This window comes from Dreissena polymorpha, chromosome 1, assembly GCF_020536995.1.
Source record: "Dreissena polymorpha isolate Duluth1 chromosome 1, UMN_Dpol_1.0, whole genome shotgun sequence".
NCBI lineage: Eukaryota > Metazoa > Mollusca > Bivalvia > Myida > Dreissenidae > Dreissena > Dreissena polymorpha.
Window position 1 is genome coordinate 30,214,089 of NC_068355.1, and position 19,070 is coordinate 30,233,158.

The 19,070-nt window shown below is 35.6% G+C and overlaps 2 long non-coding RNA genes across 2 annotated transcripts; one reads left to right on the top strand and one right to left on the bottom strand.

Moving 5' to 3' along the window:
- Positions 1-4,394: 4,394 nt before the first annotated feature.
- LOC127875000 (uncharacterized) lies at positions 4,395-5,635 on the bottom strand. The gene is made up of 2 exons (XR_008047211.1): positions 5,530-5,635; positions 4,395-5,186 (listed from the first exon to the last, which is right to left on the bottom strand). It is a non-coding gene; the product is annotated as an uncharacterized LOC127875000 (long non-coding RNA).
- Positions 5,636-6,313: 678 nt separating this feature from the next.
- On the top strand, positions 6,314-8,228 carry LOC127874968 (uncharacterized). The gene is made up of 3 exons (XR_008047198.1): positions 6,314-6,829; positions 7,242-7,359; positions 7,703-8,228. It is a non-coding gene; the product is annotated as an uncharacterized LOC127874968 (long non-coding RNA).
- Positions 8,229-19,070: the final 10,842 nt, after the last annotated feature.

Here is a 19,070-nt window from a genome sequence, read left to right on the forward strand (position 1 = left end):
CACTTTACGCACATGCATTAAGCCCTGTTTTCTCAGAGTGAGGCTTATATATCCCAGCTGTTATGCATTGCTATTTTTCGTGTACACACATAATTAAATATTCGTTTGTTTTCTGCATTTTACTAAGACGTAATCATGATTAAAGATAATTATGGACTATCATGAGTTTTTTATGCCCCCCTTCGAAGAAAAGGGGGTATATAGCTTTGCACATGTCGGTATGTCGGTCTGTCTGTCGGTCGGTCCACCAGGTGGTTTCCGGATGATAACTCAAGAACGCTTGGGGCTATGATCATGAAACTTCATAGGTACATTGATCATGACTCGCAGATGACCCCTATTGATTTCGAGGTCACTAGGTCAAAGGTCAAGGTCACAGTGACCCGAAATAGTAAAAATGGTTTCCGGATGATAACTCAAGAACGCTTATTCCTAGGATCATGAAACTTGATAGGTAGATTGATCATGACTCGCAGATGACCCCTAATGATTTTCAGGTCACTAGGTCAAAGGTCAAGGTCACAGTGATCCGAAATAGTAAAATGGTTTCCGGATGATAACTCAAGAACGCTTATGGCTAGGATCATGAAACTTCATAGGTACATTGATCATGACTGTGAGATGACCCCTATTGATTTTCAAGTCACTAGGTCAAAGGTCACAGTGACATAAAAACATATTTACACAATGGCTGTCACTACAACGGAGAGCCCATATGGGGGGCATGCATGTTTTACAAACAGCCCTTGTTTTATATATAAAACATACACATGTTACTTTTATGTTAATGAATAAACACACACAATGCATAACTCGTCAACCAAACAACTCAAACAGACATTAGATTTGTTTATATTTCATCAAGTTTCCGAATTTACCTTGTTGATAAGTCCTTTTGTATGGTCAATTAATCTTGTTTTAATCAGACAGAACAGTAATCTGATAGTGCAAGGCCCACATGCATTCCATTTATTAGTGCTGCAACAATATACCGGTTTATCGGTATATATCGCAATACGCAATTCGCATATTGTATTGCGGTACGATTTTCATCATACCGGTACGAATATTTTACAAAAATTCATTCAAATTTCATCCAGAAAAGCCATTCGAAATAATGATGACAAGGTAAACAAAACAAAGCAGTGTAAAAAATAAATCCGTAAAAATAGCATTCTGAGATTATACAGAGTAGCGTTGTTACATCGGAGCATTCGTTCGATGCTTTTGAACAGATTATCGTTGAATTAATTGCACACAGCTGTAAATGTTTTGTTCTATTCTGAATTGAGCATTATTAAATTTGTATTCCGAACTTCGGATTTACGCTTCCAAATTTTAATGCTTATGCGACAATAAAAAATTATAGCGTCAAATAAAACGTGTTTTATCCTTTGTCTCAATAAAAAGCGCGCGAAAATTATACAGACATGTAGAACGTGGCATGGAAAGTATGGGTGTATTTTGTGTTGTATAAAAACGGGAACATCACGTCAGGTGAATTACGCGTGCTCAGTGGAAAAAAAAACGCCCCGCTTGGACGTTATTTCATCACATCTTTAAATAGTAACAAATGCCAAAATGTATTTGATACTTAAGAAAATTTGCGAATGTTTGTGTTTCTTGTTATTCTTCAGCACATTTATAGTAAATATATACCAGAATTTGCTTTAAAACTGGAAAATACGGGATTATCAGGTAATTGGCAAGTTATTATTTTGGCACAAGTAAGCAATATATTGCGATATATTGCAATACGGGTTTTTGAACTGACAATATATTGCAATACGGTTTTTGGCGTATTGTTACAGCACTACAATTTATGGTCATTTAAAACTGTAAACCTGGGCTCAATGATATAACAAACCTACGCTGACTGCACAGGCTAATCTGGCACAACATGTAACGCACATGCATTTAGCCCTGTTTTCCCACAGCAAGCATGTGAGTCCTGTCATTGGATTATTGCATGTACGTAAGGTGTCATCCCAGATACCACAGTGCAATCCAAACAGACGTATCAAAGATAACAATTAATACTGTGAAACAATTATCATTAATCGCCAAACATTGATTTTCGCATATTTCGTCAGTAGACCGATTGGTGGATTTAAGTTGCTTACCAATAATTATGTGTAGTGTTAAAACAAAAGGAAGACTGAAAGACATTAATATGCAACGTAATCCACGCACATATCCTGCACACAAATTGAGAAAAAATCAAAGTTGAGACAAATTTTGACCACAGTCTATTTGTTATACTAACGCGCGTAATACCCAGTCCGTACTTTATCTTGACTTTCTTCCTGCTGCTAAGGCTAGTATTCCATCTATCCGCATCCGTATCCGTATCCGCAAAATCATAATACGGACGCTATATTCCATTTATCCGCATACGTCGAGCGTATCTTTATTTTTGTATATGGATAAAACTAAGTATTATAATTGAGATAATTATTATGAAGGACAGGCCTGAATTTAAGTAGATATAAGGTACAAATCATCATTCTGTCTGTAAAAGAATACAAATGATAAATACCTGAAACATCTTCTTTAAGTGCCTTGGCCATGCTTTTCCAAACATTTGAAGTAAAATCAGAGTCCCGATATGCAGAACTGAGTTAGTTGTATAATTCCGGGTAATTTTTCACGAATTTGATAGTTTTTCAGTTGATTTTTGAGATGACAGCTACTCTCATCATGCTAAATGCCGTCCGTATCTTGTCCGCATCCGCATTAGAATGCTCACTTGAAGTCTAAATTAAATGCTCTTTGTCCTTTTTTTGCACATGCCCGGGCGGACAACTAGATAATAAAATAACTTGGCCGGACCCAACTTTTTCTTGCCAGGGGCAATAGGACAACAGTTAATGTTGAGCCCTGGAACTTATTTTAGGGGCGCCTTTTGCGCATGCGGATATACTGATGCGGATGAATGGAATAAAGTGCATTTCAATTTGTTCTAAACCTGAAATTTCTGCTGATAAGGTTTTTCAGTTTAAGAACTAACCTCTATGATTTTCAACATTAAATTGCTGTACACTTTATAACACAAAATTATTTTATTTATTGATAGTTTGTTAACATTGTATTGGGAAGCAACATTCTGCTAAAGATCTTGTTGGATGTGTTTTGGCATTTTTACTGATATTTATTACAAATCCCCAATAATCAAGTAGATATGCCCCTGTAAAGTGTATTTTCAATTTTATGATGTCCTGCGCTTGAGGTGGATTTATGTGAGGACCTGGAGTGTGTCCCAGCACGCCTACCTAATTTGCATACAAGACTTACATAATTTGGAACGAAATTTGAATTATAGCTGAAATTTCAAGCAATTTGATTGTTCTCAAAAGACATGCCCCTGTGATGTCTATGATTCCAATATAATTTTACCCAGGCGAAATGAAGGCCATATGACCATGGTCTACCATGGTAGACCATGGTTAAACCATGGTCATATGACCATGGTTTACCATGGTAGACCACGTTTTGTTAAATGGCACCACGGTCTTTGACCATGGTCATCATGACCATGGTCAACCATGGTCAACCATGGTCAAATACCATGGTTGACCATGGTCAAATACCATGGTTGACCATGGTCAAATACCATGGTTGACCATGGTCAAATACCACGGTTGACCATGGTCGACCATAGTCAAAGACCGTGGTGCCATTTAACAAAACGTGGTTGACCATGGTCTACCATGGTCATATGACCATGGTCATATGGCCTGTATTTCGCCTGGGCTTGCAGTCATTTACAGGCTATTTTAAACTTGAATAGGTCTTTACTTCTAGGTCCTTAAGTTTAACATGACATGCCCTTAACTCTTTTACATTCCATTCCAAATAATTTCCACACCAGTGCAAGTTATATCAAATAAAATTTGATGCACACACTGGAAATACCAAATAACTGAAAATGCAATGTGAACAAGAGATGTGTTTGTCAGAAACAAAATGCCCCCTACTGCGCCGCTTTGATTTTTTATTTGACCTTGAAGGATGACCTTAACCTTTAACCACTCAAACTGTGCAGCTCCATGAGATACACATGCAAGCCAAATATCAAGTTGCTATGATCAATACTGCAAAAGTTATGACCATTGTTTGAAATCTTAACGCAAAGTGTGACAGAATTTCAGACAGACTGACAGTGCGATCACCTTCGGGGGCATGAAAACTTATTCACCAATACAACTTCTTCAACAGTTTGTAAACATGGTAAAAATTGTGAAGGAAAACAACAAAAACAAAAAAAATAATATTATTCAATTCTGTTGAAGTTAAGTGAGTAAAAACAATGTACTTCATTAAAAAGGTCCTAAAACTGCTTTAGAGCTTGTTATTATTAAAATATGCAACAGATATTTAAAGGTGATACATAATAAATTATAAGCATTTTAATTAATAACAAAACATGCAATATTTTCATTTAAGATACAAGTTTATGATTGAAGATCACTAGCAACGCTCACACTGATAATCATGTCAAATACTCCCCTGCGAAATGTTGTTCTGCAGTTCACGAATAATTCGTGAACTGTTCATGAACTGTTCGTGAACCGAGTTCATGAATAGTTCACGAATAGTCAGGGAACAGAAAATGGGCCACGTCTGTGAAATGTTCTTGAAATTATAGTTCATGAACTGTTCATGAACACTATTGGCATGAAGTGTTCATGAAATATTCTTGAAACCTAATGGCATGAAGTGTTCATGAACTATTCTTGAACCCTTATGGCATGAAGTGTTCATGAACTATTCATGAACACCAATGGTATGAAGTGTTCTTGAACAGATCATGAACAACACAGTTCTTGAAAAGTTCTTTAGGGTTTTGCTGTTCATGAACAGTTCATGAACACTTTCCTTCCATTTTTCAATGGCCCATTTTCTGTTCACGGACTGTCAGTGAATAGTTCATGAACTATAATTCTTCATGAGTTCATGAACTGAGGTCTTACAAAGGTTATTATAAGTGTAAGCAAACATGAGAGACTACAAACAATGTCATCAGCCACAGACTGCCAGGCTTAGCACAAAGGCTAGTTTTCAAATTGTTTGTCAATGTCTTCAACACACTGCCATTTTCCTTTCTGGCGCATATTTGAGAATATTGAACACCATGCACTGTCTCTGGGTCCTTTCTGGTATGAGGTAAACTGTTCACATGTGCTCTAGGGAATAAAAATCATAAAAAGGTCTATAGTAAAGAGTTATTTACATTCAAACTATTATAAAAGCGAATCTATAATCAATATATATTGGGATCTGACAACAGGAAAAGGACTGAAATGTCTGGTTTTGTTAGGTTACTGCATGGTGATTGGTCTGATATTGTTCTGTAGGACATCTATCTGGGGTAAATTAAACAAGACAATAGTGATATTTAAAATTCATATGTATATCATAACATATTATATTGGCCCCAAAACTAAGATACTTCCCATAAGTCATTATTGTACATAATAACGAACAAATACAAATTTAATGTACAGTTACTTAGTGCAAGCCCAGTACCTTGAAGACAGAATACACTGCAGTCTGTTTGAAGCTTTTTCCAGCATTTGGTTGTGGATGCCCACTCAAGTTGAATTTTGCCATATTGGGGAAATTCATCACCCTGAAATTGGTCTGTTCATTACAATAAGTTACATAAAAAACTTAATTTATAAGCATCTGCATTGCATATGTTATGATTATCATAGCAGATTACTATTTATTGTAGTATTTGATTTCTTTCTATTTTAAAGAAAACTAACCAGATTTGTTCTGGAAGCGAATTATTTCCGTTAAATATCTATTTTATTTGGCATGGCAGTTATTTTATTAGATAATGAAGAGTTTGTACCACTTTAAAGCTTGTTTCATTATTGAACATAATGATATATATTTTGGAGACTGTTGCACTGTGTACCACAAATAAATACATAATTTCCAGTAAACTGTTACATTACAGACTTATGGTACGAAGTCCACAGGGTACGAACTCCTTAAAGATAATTCCATTTTATTCATATCTAAGTAAATGATATAGACACCTTTTAAATTATTCTAATCACATCAGTTTAAGAATTACTTAACTACCAACTTATCGCGCGGATTGTTTATCTAAATTTAAATTCCAAAGAACACAAGCAAAACTTCCAAACATAATGATAAATATGTAATACCACGAAAATATATGACTCATCATTGCAATAAAAATTTGCGAGTTACAACATGTTTCATCCTATACTTTACATAATATTCTTAAAGTGTTCACCTGTTTGTTTGTCACTTTTCCCCCAGTAGAACAGCGTATAGTAATCTCTGCAGACCACAATATTTGTTGACAAGAACGAATCACTGAACACGTTTAAATAAAAGAACGCCGTAAGGTCACTTCCGGTGTAGACCGGCATTTTCTGTCATCTATTTTCGCGACTTGTCAAAATGTCGATCCGTGACATAAACGGGCGTTTCCAGTAAGTTAAAGTGAAATAAACAGTAATTTAGACCACGACTACACTTCGGGAGTTTATATAAACGCAGAGAAACAATGTCCAGAGAAGAACGTAACCAGTGATCCTAGTTTGAAGGCTAATTCAGTAATTGAACTTTGTGTTTTGTTGGAGAAGTTACGGTTTTGAAAGACTGTGTTTAAGAGAAAGATTGATATAATTGTAATTGTTGATCATATTTATGTGACTGGAGTTAATGATAAAAGTCAACTATTGGACGGAAGTGCTGATAATTACAAAGAAAACTATTAGTGAAAATACTGTCGCGGTCGCTGGATTGTCGAATTCGGACGCTGATTGACAATTCAGATGGAAATGTAGGTTTTTCACTGATTTATGCGATTTTTAATGTATATCCCATTTTTCAATTAATAAATTAAATGTAGCATAAATGGTCAGTTTCGTATCCATTAGGAATAATACATGTATTTGGTATTAAATTTGGATGAAGAATGTTGTTTTTCCTTATTTATTAATCCAGTTTGAAAGTGTTCATCATATAAAATACTAGTAATGACATGCATTGTCACGAATGTCTGAATTAATAAAAGCAATGAATGACACTTACACACTATGGATTATATCACACTTACTATTAAACACGTCAGTTGGTACTCCTATACAAGTGCTTGTTTATTTGACCTCGGTTTAGACTACAATTGTTTTGTTAAATATTAAACATGAAGAAAATGTCAATTATAGTAAACTGTAGATGTCATTTCTTTCCAGAAAAAAGGCAAGGTGAGGAGGGAATTATCGGGGGCAGTAACTGTGTAAAACCGTCGAAAAGGCATGTCAGTAGCTCAGGATACTTCATGGCATAAACTGGGTTTCGGCAGTCTAAAATGTAAGTTAATTGTAACAAACACTTCATTTGAAGCAATAGATTGTCACTGAAGCAGAACTTTACATTTAATTTTATTAAAACAATTTAGGAATATATGTCTGTCTGACCGTCTGTCTGTCAGTTTATTTTTAACTTTTAAACTTGTTAAGATATCAACTCCAAACTTCATGCATAAATAGTGCACACACATTACTACATATGTACAATAGCTGCATTTTATATGGATTTAATTCCCCTGTTCAGTTGTCCTTGTTTTACTGTCCAAGTTAGTTGTCGGGGCGATATTTAGTTCTCCTTCAGCAATGGTTCTAGTTTTATTATAAAGTCAAATAATTTATTTCAGCACACACATTCTTGATGTCCAAGCAAAAGTATGGAGGGCAGATAGTGAAGTAGGTCATGTCTCATCGTATCTGTGAAACATATCTGTGAAACGTGCCAGTGGCGGCAAAGAAACCAGACCGGCCAGGTTGCAAGTGCACATGACTGTCCACAAGTTGAGGAGTGCAAAAACAATTTTCTTTTGCTAAAATGTTTTACTTTGTATAATGTTTTTGCATAAATTTTTGTAAGGCGTGCACTTTAGCCGTCACATCTTTTATTGACCCAAACTTGTTTTTAATGACCGACAGAAAAATGTTATACAGCCTTCGGTCAAGTAATCTTCATGTCGATAGATGGACTTCAGTATGTGGCTTGTATGCCAAACTTGAAAGGTCACAGTATTTTCAAGTAGTGTGTGCCATTTTCAGGACCATCATGGTCCCCTAGTTGGAAAGTCGAAGAATAATTAACATTATTGCATATTTTATGTAAATGAACATTTAACACCATGGGAATACTGAAATGAAAATAAAAGTAACTTTGCCGATCAGGGTCCATGTTTTAATTTACCATGGCCAACTATTTTCTGTCTTTTGTCACCATTGCCGACCATGGTTAACCATGGTCAACCACGGTCCATGTTTTTTGTGACCATGGTCAACCATGGTCTGTCTTTTGTCACCATTGCCGACCATGGTTAACCATGGTCACCATTGCCGACCATGGTCTCTGTTTTTTGTGACCATGGTCAACCATGGTCGACCATGTTCCTGATCATGTTCCACCATGGTTTTTGATGGTTGACAATCAAATACCATGGTCAACCATCAAAAACCATGGTGACCATGGTCTACCATGGTCATCGTTTCGCCTGGGTAGCCCCTGCTGTGACCTGGCACAGGGCATGTCAGAACTTATCTGAGTTATGAAACCCAAGAGCATGTGCATTAAAGCACTTAGGAATATAGGAGATAGGCGGAATATAATGCAAGGCTATAAATTACTAAATATGTTTAAACGATATTTAAAAATGCAATTTTTCAAGAATAACGCAGACAGACTTATTAATTATTCATTCTAAATACATATAAAAAGTATATTGTAACAATTAATTTCATCCTCTTCGCCTGTGGTCTCAAATGGCGTTTTGTAGCTAGCGGGCTTATCACAGGGTGGCTTGCCCTACGCCCAACCCTCCCCCTTTTTTTAGATGGGCTAAGGGCTGTCATTGACTTTTTTATGACTGGGAAAACAAAATGCCAAGGAATCAAGATCCAGTAAACCAAATTTATCAATAGGATAGCTGTTAGTAATGTCTTAAGCCAGTGTATAGAATTAATATCATTGTTAAGTCTTTACAAAATTGAACTCTTTATAATTGATCAAACAGCATCTATACCCATTTATTTATTGGGACCAAAACAATTGTTCTGTACTACAAAGAAGACGTGACATAACAAGTTACAAAGAGAAGCAAAATCTGTAGACATCAAAGTTAATGTAATTAAAACCCAATCAGTGCCCGTGAATATTATGTGTACAATAAATATGCCAGCAAGCTGTTGTGTTTAGTCAAGCGGACATATGCATCCCAGACGAAAATGCCATCAAAGGCAAAGGCCTTCAAAATTCGTTTTTTTAACATGTTTTTATTCAGTATAAAAAGTCAATGAACTCTGCATTGTTGCTGAATATACAATGCACTTGAAAATATGCTGATTGAAATTAAAAACAAAAAAACAACTTAAGCATCAGTATCTGTTCTTTCTGAGCAAAAGTGGCATTTATTGTTAGTGAAGAACATACATTTTCAAGAATAAACATCAGAATTATAAATGTTTTTAGAATGTGAGCATTTTATCCAGTAATCTCAAAGTACCAGTTTTTGGATAGAAATCCAATAGCATTATTACTTAGAAGTTTGCAATCCCTTGTTCTGAAATAAAAATCATTAACAAATATGCGGAGTAATTTATTTAAACAAACAGAAAATGCATTCTGAAACCCTTAATAGGAGTCCTGCAATCATTTGTAATCAATAACTTATGTTTTAAAAAATCATTGGTTCATGCTACCAATTGTAAAATATTGCAACCAATCCCTGAATAATGTAAATATGCCATGATGTTGGAATAACATATATCCCGATCAGACTAGAATATAAATATACCCATTGTCTGTTATAAAAAAATAGTAACATAGGTTACAACTCAAATTTCTCACTTTTTTATGTCCCCCACTATAGTAGTGGGGGACATATTGTTTTTGCCCTGTCTGTTGGTCCGTTGGTCTGTTGCTCTGTTAGTCTGTTGGTCTGTTTGCGCCAACTTTAACATTTTGCAATAACTTTTGCTATATTGAAGATAGCAACTTCATATTTGGCATGCATGTGTATCTCATGAAGCTGCACATTTTGAGTGGTGAAAGGTCAAGGTCATCCTTTAAGGTCAGAGGTCAAATATATGTGGCCAAAATCACTCATTTTATGAATACTTTTGCAATATTGAAGATAGCAACTTGATATTTGGCATGCATGTGTATCTCATGGAGCTGCACATTTTGAGTGGTGAAAGGTCAAGGTCATCCTTCAAGGTCAGAGGTCAAATATATGTGGCCCAAATCGCTTATTTTATAAATGCTTTCGCAATATTGAAGATAGCAACTTGATAATTGGCATGCATGTGCATCTCATGGAGCTGCACATTTTGAGTGGTGAAAGGTCAAGGTCAAGGTCATCCTTCAAGGTCAGAGGTCAAATATATGTGGCCCAAATTGCTTATTTTATGAATACTTTTGCAATATTGAAGATAGCAACTTGATACTTGGCATGCATTTGTATCTCATAGAGCTGCACATTTTGAGTGGTGAAAGGTCATCCTTCAAGGTCAGAGGTCAAGGTCATCCTTCACAAGGTCAAGGTCATCCTTCAAGGTCAAACATCATATAGGGGGACATTGTGTTTCACAAACACATCTTGTTTAAACTTATTATAATTTGTAAATTATCAACTGGTAGGAGAGAAAAATACATTTATGTTTGTTCTCCCTTTCTTCTGTTTGAATCACATTCTGAAGAAGTACATGTATTTGAACTTAAGTAAACTACTTTATAATTTTAACAAAGGAAATTAAAGCAAATTTTGTTGCAGAATTTAATTTTATTTTGTATACTGTCTTGCTATACCATTCGACCCTAACATATTGACTGATTATATTCATAAATGTAGCAATTTGTATGTTTCTTATTGGCTTTTGTGGTCTTGTGCTTCATTTAAATAAAAAAGCCTGTGTGGTAAGAGTGGTACAATAGACTGATCCCGGAAAAGCACGAGTTTAGAAAAACCCACTAATCACCCCGGTACAAACATTGCTGGTCCGTTATATCAACCAATGATAGCTTCCTTTAGATAATAACGATTGATACGGTGTGTGATTTTGAAAGGATTATAAATGGGTCATGTTTATTTGTACCAGCAGATTAGTGGGTTTTTCCAAAAAGTTGCTTTTTCCGGGATACATATATTGTGTAGTAAAACATAACACCCTAATGCCTGTGATGTTAATCAAGATTAAAGGTAGAGGTAAATATTACTCTAAGAGGGATTTGCAGGACTGTTATACACTTAGAAGCATGATGATGATCATACATTGTTTAACCCCTACGTAAATGATCTACGTAAATTGATGTGGGGGCGCTGCGTAAAACAACAATCAGGTCTTGTGTTCGCGGCATAATACTACTAAATAATGTAAACATGTTCGCCGCATAATACCAATACATGTAAATGAGACCAACGTGTTCACTGCATAAAACAACAATAAGGTCAATGTGTTTGCTGCATAATACAACTAAATCATGGCGATCCATCCCATGACAAAGAAATAAGTTTTTACAGTAATGTATGCAATTGATTTTGCGTTAATTTGCTGTTCTTGTTGATATCCGAGTTATTCAAATGGCAGCGTTATATGTTCCCTTTGATATATTGCTCAAGAGCTAGAAGGTTACAACATTGCAGGGCATAGACCTCATTTTTGAAAGTTAATACATGTTTATTATCCAAAAACTACTTCATTACATTTCTACTGTATTTATTGTTTTTAAAATAAAAAGAACAATTTTTAGCAATTATCTGATATGACTGTAAAGTGGTTTACTCTTTATCGTGTTTAATTTGGTTGTAGTTGTATGCATGAACTAGGATGTACATGATTGTAATACTTAGCTATCTATTCTCCACCGTCAACATTTAAGCATGCCCTTCCGTTTACCAAATCGGCCTGACGCTCCTCAGCAGTGGTTATTTCCGTTGATCACAATAATAATAACAAGTGACAGCAAAATGTGTCTAGTACTAAAATTAATATATTTATGAGAAGACCAAAAATATTGTGTATGCCCCTGCATTGACAGATTTGGGAGGTACATATTGATTGACCCATCCTTCCATCTCTACACGGTGAACACAAATCTTTCTTACTTGCATGGATTTTGTACTTGAACACTACCAACACACCCATATCAACCTTACTGCACGTTGCTGTTGACGCTCACCAAGTACTTTTGGTTAAGACTAATGCAGAGTCCAATCTCTTGTAGGCTGCAGAGTCCAATCTCTTGTAGGCTGCAGAGTCCAATCTCTTGTAGGCTAAGAGCTTATATAGGCTGAGAGCTTGTATAAGCTTTATTGCTGATAAATGTTGTTGTTGTTGTTTATCCCTTTTCCACTTAGATACGTATTTTGACGCATTTTTATTCCCTCAGAAAGTTAAATTTAAATAAAGACCTATCTTACTAGATGCAAGTTTAAAAGGCTTCATTTCCAACCCTTATATACTGATTCGCAGCAAACAGCATTCAACCTGAACAGCCTGCGAGTTACTAACAGGCTGTTCTGGTTTTATGCTGTTTTCACATAGCCATTTTTACATTGCTTTGAGTGGGAAAGAGTTAACTAAAATTGACGCATTCCATCTAACAACATTTTCGCTTTCTACAGAGCTTAAACACTAGGATGGATATTTTCTATGAACACTCTTAATAAACTAAAATCGCCTGCTTCATCTTGACTATGACATTGACCAACTTTGGGACTTAAACTCAGAAGGTCTTAATTTTGGTTACACCAAATTTACCCATCTTTAGTTTCTTCTTGAAATTAACCTCATTTTATACTTAGAATTTTTCACTCTGGCCTAGTTCTTGGTTAATTATACCCCACCAAACGAAGTTGAGCTTGTCTGTTGGTCAGTGTGTCGTTTGCTCCGTATTAAGTGTCCGCTCTCTGATTAAAGTTGTTTTCATCCGATCCTCACCAAACTTGATCAGATGTTATATCTTGGTGATGTCTAGGTCAATTCGAATATGGGTCATGCCGGGTCAAAAACTGGGGTTACGGGTTCACTTAGTACGTTTTAAACATTGAGCATGGGGTCCGCTCTCTAATTCAAGTAGTTTTCATCTGATCTTCACCACACTTAGTCAGAAGTTGTATGTAGATGATGTGTAGATCAAGTTCAAACATGGGCAATGCTGGGTAAAAAACTAGGTCACGGGGTCACTTAGTGCGTTTTAAACATTGAGCATGGTGTCCTCTGTATTTTTTTTTTGTTAAGACAACATGCAAAATATTCTGTTTCAATGCGTCATGTGGGGGTATTCGTCACGTCTGTGACAAAGCTCTAGTTATAATTGTCATTATTCAAGCTTGCCTTAAGTTTTATTTCAATTAGCTGTCCAGTCATTGTTTTTTGTCTGTCTGTTTGAGAGTAACCATCAATGATATATTTGATCTTGCATTAATTATGAGTATGAAGAGCTTTGTTTTATGCAAGGGCATTGTATTTTGACTATTGCTAGGATATCCTATATACCGGACTTCATTTTTAATTTGACATTGACCTCAAACTTAACAAGCACTTCTTTGGGGTCTAACTGTGATGCCACTTACCAAGTCAGATTATTGTAACGTTTAATAACAAGCAATAATGAGGAGAGTGTGACAACCACTTCTGGGGAATAAGTCACCATCTATGAGAAACAAAACGCACATCCAATACAGCAGTATAACACAAAACATAATGCTCATTGCTTAATAAAATTTTTATTTCCAGTAGATTTTTTTTATCAGATCAGGCATATAGATCTTTAATAATTAAATGCAACCACTTCTGTCATATCAAAATAGAAGACTTAAAAGCCTGTAAACAGATGCTCAACAGATACTAAGATTTTACAGTAAAACATTTATTTATTCTTTTGGGGTAATGATATATTTAAACATTTGGATTTCACAAAAAATGATATTTAAGAACATGTGTACATTTTTTAAAATAAATAATAATTATAAATAATATTACAAAAAAAAAGGTTTTGTGGAGTTGTGTGGAGTTGGTCTGCGTTAAAAAAAAAGACAGATAATAATTGACACAAATTGGTCTCAGCATGTTCAATAAATTATAACAGTATATGCTTCCGAAAGAACATATAACACAGGCAAGTGTTATATGGTGTACAACAAATGTCTATTGTAAATGACAATATTTAATCTTCCCATCATTTATATACATTATACAATATATTACATGTATTTTTCTGTTTGAGAGAAAAAAAAGAATGATCATAGCTAATGATGAAGATGATGATGTAGATGATGATGATGATAATGATGAGAAGAATGATAATGATGATAATGATGATGATGGTGATGGTGTTGTGGTGGTGGTGATGATGGTGATGATGATGATGATGATGTTGAAGATGATGAGGAGGAGGAGGAGGAAGAGGATAATGATGATCATGATGATGATGATGCTTCTGCTGCTGCTGCTGATGATGATGATGGTGATGGTGGTGGTGGTGGAGTCGATGATGACGATGATGATAATGATGATGATGATGATGATGATGATGATGATGGTGGTGGTGGTGGTGGTGATGATGATAATGAGGAGGAGGAGGATGATGATGATGATGATGATGATGATGATGATGATGATGATGATGATGATGATGATGGTGGTGGTGGTGGTGGTGGTGGTGGTGGTGGTGGTGGTGGTGGTGGTGGTGGTGGTGGTGGTGGTGGTGGTGGTGGTGATGATGATGATGATGATGATGATGATGATGATGATGATGATGATGATGACTGTGGTGGTGGTGGCGATGATGATGGTGATGATTGTCATGATTGTCATGATGGTGATGGTGATGATGACGATTATTATGAAATTAATACAGATATTATGATTATTATTTGACAATTGTGATTATGATAATGATAATGAAGAAAATGATGATAATGCACTGACTCTTGTTACTCATATTTATTTAATTTTTTTCTCAAAATCATGGCTTTAAGGTGCTGGGTAAATTTCTTTAGAAGTTTTTGATATAACCTTGCGAAAACCACCTGCTAAGTTTTTTTAGTTTCATGCAGTTTTAGATAAATGCCACAGAACCATTTGCGCTCTTGTGTTCTTTCTTGTATACCTCCAAGGCCAGTCAGGCCTTTGCCTGGATTAAAACAATCAAGAATTGAGTTTAATGATGCTTACCATTGCTAATCTTAAATCATGACAAGTTGGTACTTTATTTTATTTTCACTGTTAACCAAAATAACCTATCTCATGTGAACACATTGCATCCTATCAATGTTTGTGGTTCTGCTTTAAAATAAAATTTTGCAACACCAACATCTTTGATAAAAAAGTAACACTCTGGTCACAATGCACATGCTATATGTCTAGTCGTTAACATTAACTTATACAATTGACATTTTATCCAAAACTGTGTATTTTTTTAAGGCTAGGGACCAAGTACTGACTGTACAATACTGATCTATACATCGTATCTTACAAGCTGTTTCTTGTGAAAAGTTTGCTGTCTCATCATGTGTTTTAAAAGTCCAGCTTTAGACAGAACTTCACTAACAACACCCTACCAGCTCACTCGAAAATATGTATAATACGTGCCCAATAAACATAATTATGAATCTTTATCATGACATGGCAGTGATGGGGAAAGATTTGTACTTAATATCATTCAACATGTATTTCTATGAAGTCAGTCAAGAGCCACTTATTCAGAAAACGGATGCAATTTTTATGCCCCCCTTCAAAGAAGAGGGGGTATATTGCTTTGCTCATGTCGGTCTGTCTGTCGGTCGGTTGGTCGGTCCGTCCACCAGGTGGTTGTCAGACGATAACTCAAGAACGCTTGGGCCTAGGATCATGAAACTTCATAGGTACATTGATCATGACTTGCAGATGACCCCTATTGATTTTGAGGTCACTAGGTCAAAGGTCAAGGTCACAGTGACCCGAAATAGTAAAATGGTTTCCGGATGATAACTCAAGAATGCATACGCCTAGGATCATGAAACTTCATGGGTAGATTGATCATAACTCGCAGATGACCCCTATTGATTTTGAGGTCACTAGGTCAAAGGTCAAGGTCACGGTGACCCTAAATAGTAAAATGATTTTTGGATGATAACTCAAGAACGCTATTGCCTAGGATCATGACACTTCATAGGTACATTGATCGTGACTTGCAGATAACCCCTATTAATTTTCAGGTCACTAGGTCAAAGGTCAAGGTCACAGTGACAACAGTCGTATTCACACAATGGCTGCCAGTACAACGGACAGCCCATATGGGGGGCATGCATGTTTTACAAACAGCCCTTGTTATTAATTGCTATTCCTAGAAATCCACTATTTAAGTACTCACAGTCAACAAGGATGAATGTTGACCCTCTTGTTTTACTGAAGCTGTCTTATCCAGATGTTTTGGCCTAGATTTCTTACCATACTTGTATGCAGCAAGAAAATTGATGGCAGATATAATTGCCCTCATGTTCATATTCTTTGCACGTTTATGCTGTTTGCATCTGCCTTCAATGTCAACATTAGTAGATTTCACGCAAACAATCTGCCTTCCATGTAAACAAAAATAGATTTTACGCAAACATTTGACGATATCTGCAAGGCGCAGGATGTTAGTCCAAAATTAAAATTAAGGATGTTTGCGTATCTATGAATATTTGGAATATTGAAGTAATTGAACTATGGCCGTATACAGACGTATATATATATATATTTGATATAAAGTGATAATGCTGGAACAAGGCTTACTTAATTATTTAAATAAATAATTTTATAAAATTTCATAAATATTTGATAAAATATTTATTGCAGGACCTTTGCCCCATAAGCATTCAATTATGGTTGTCCGGGACAGAAAAACATTAATAACTGAAAAAGGAACCATACTGCACTAGATAAAACAATTGCACAAAAGAGAAGGGGGGGGGGGCTACGAAAAAATAACATTAAAGATTGAGGTTATTTTCACTGATGTTAATGTGGAGTGGTATTTCACTGTTGTAAATATGGGGTAATATTTCACTGATGTAAATTTGGGGTGGTATGCAGGGTTCTCAATAACTTTTGAGCCAACAGGCCAAAATGTGAAACCAACAGGCCTTCTAGTGGTGGTCAACCAGGCACTTAAATTTGAGCATTTTTGTGCATTTTATGAATTTTAGCTTTTTTAACTAACAAAAGATAAATGAAAAAGCTCTTTATTACTTTATTAAAATTTTCGATTTTAGATTGGGAATGTGGCAGAAATGGGGCCCTACAGGAATGGGCGGAAAAGGCATGATCGTCTGTGAACGGCCATGCACATTTTGCGCAACACTTCTAGTTTGAAACGTTACTTAATTAAAACTAACTTTCACAACAACAAAAACTTTACATTTACGCAACAAATATGGGGTGGTGTTTCACTGATGTAAATATGGGGTGGTGTTTCACTGATGTAAATATGGGGTGGTGTTTCACTGATGTAAATATGGGGTGGTATTTCACTGATGTTAATATGGGGTGGTATTTCGCTGATGTAAATATGGGGTGGTATTTCACTGATGTTAATATGGGGTGGTATTTTACTGATGTAAATATGGGGTGGTACTTCATTAGTGTAAATATCGGATGATAATTCACTGATGTACATGTAAATATGAGGTGGTATTAAGGGCCCAGAAGACAATTAACCAATCATATTTGTCCTGCTATGGTATCAGTGTGTTTTTTTTGTTCAAATTTGGGTCGGTATAGGGGCCCATTCCATATTTTAAGAAGAATATATATTTTCTCAAATGGGACCAACAAATTCCCAATTGAAAGTTTTCAAAAAAGTTTTTTTTATTATAAGGATACAAATTTTAATTATCTCCAAATCCAGCTCTTTAAGTTGAACCTTATACAATATTATATTGCAATACTTTTATTATCCGTTATAAAGTATTTGTTAGCATGAAATTAACAAGATTAATTACACAATTTTAGTACATAAGACGTGATACTTCTCAAATCAAAGTGAACCAGCCCCATTCTCAAAATAGTAAACAAAAACACTGGGTATATTTAGAACAAACATCTTGTCGGTTATAATTGTATTGACAGTTGTCTCATTTAAAGACATTTACTTGTAAAATGTATTTTTAGCGAGGCTGTTTTCGGAGAAAACCCGAGCTATTGTCATAGCCAGCACGTCCGACGTCCGGGTGTTAAGATATCAATGAGGAGAATTCATAAACCAATTACCATACACTTAATTATTATTTATGAGTATACCTTTATATCAAAGGATTTGCACCCATCCACAACTCAATTTATGTTTCGGGGGATATGAATTCAACGAATGTACTGGTTCTTTTTTTACACACCTGAGTACAAAATGCGGTGAGCTATGGTAGTAGCTGGCCCAGCGGCGTGTCGTCTGTTGTCATTTGTAAGAGGTCAGTTGTCAATTAGCTCCAAACCGCCAAGCGTATTTTCATCAAAAAGCACAGATTTCATAGTTGTTATGTCACATCATCAGTGGTCGTTTATAGTATTTTGTTCAAATCTAACCCAGCGACTACTTTAACTACCTGCTTTGACCAGCGCGCTTTCTCTGTCAGTACGATCTCAGACCAGAAAGTGGTTGACGATTGTCCGTGCTTACTAAAGGAAGAGGTGGAGGAGAGAGTGCGTAGTCTGAAGGCAGGGAAATCTCCAGGAGTGGACAACTTCTTTTCTGAGCTGATTAAGCACTGAAGAGAAGCCTTATGTTTAAATGATATTAAAGAAAGGAATTTTGATGTGTGGAGTGTTGCCAAAATTATGGCCTTGTGTCTGTTTTTTGCCACTAAAGAATATATATTCTCAAAATGTGTTTTATTATTTCCTCTTTTACTTCTGTGTGAATCTTTCCATAACTTTCATAGTTTAAGTACATCAGTAAAGAACGGAATTTTGACAGCCACCAATTTGTGCTGAGTTATGGCCCTTTGTGTTTTTAGCCAGGTTTTCCGAAGGAAAAAACTGGTTATTAGATTG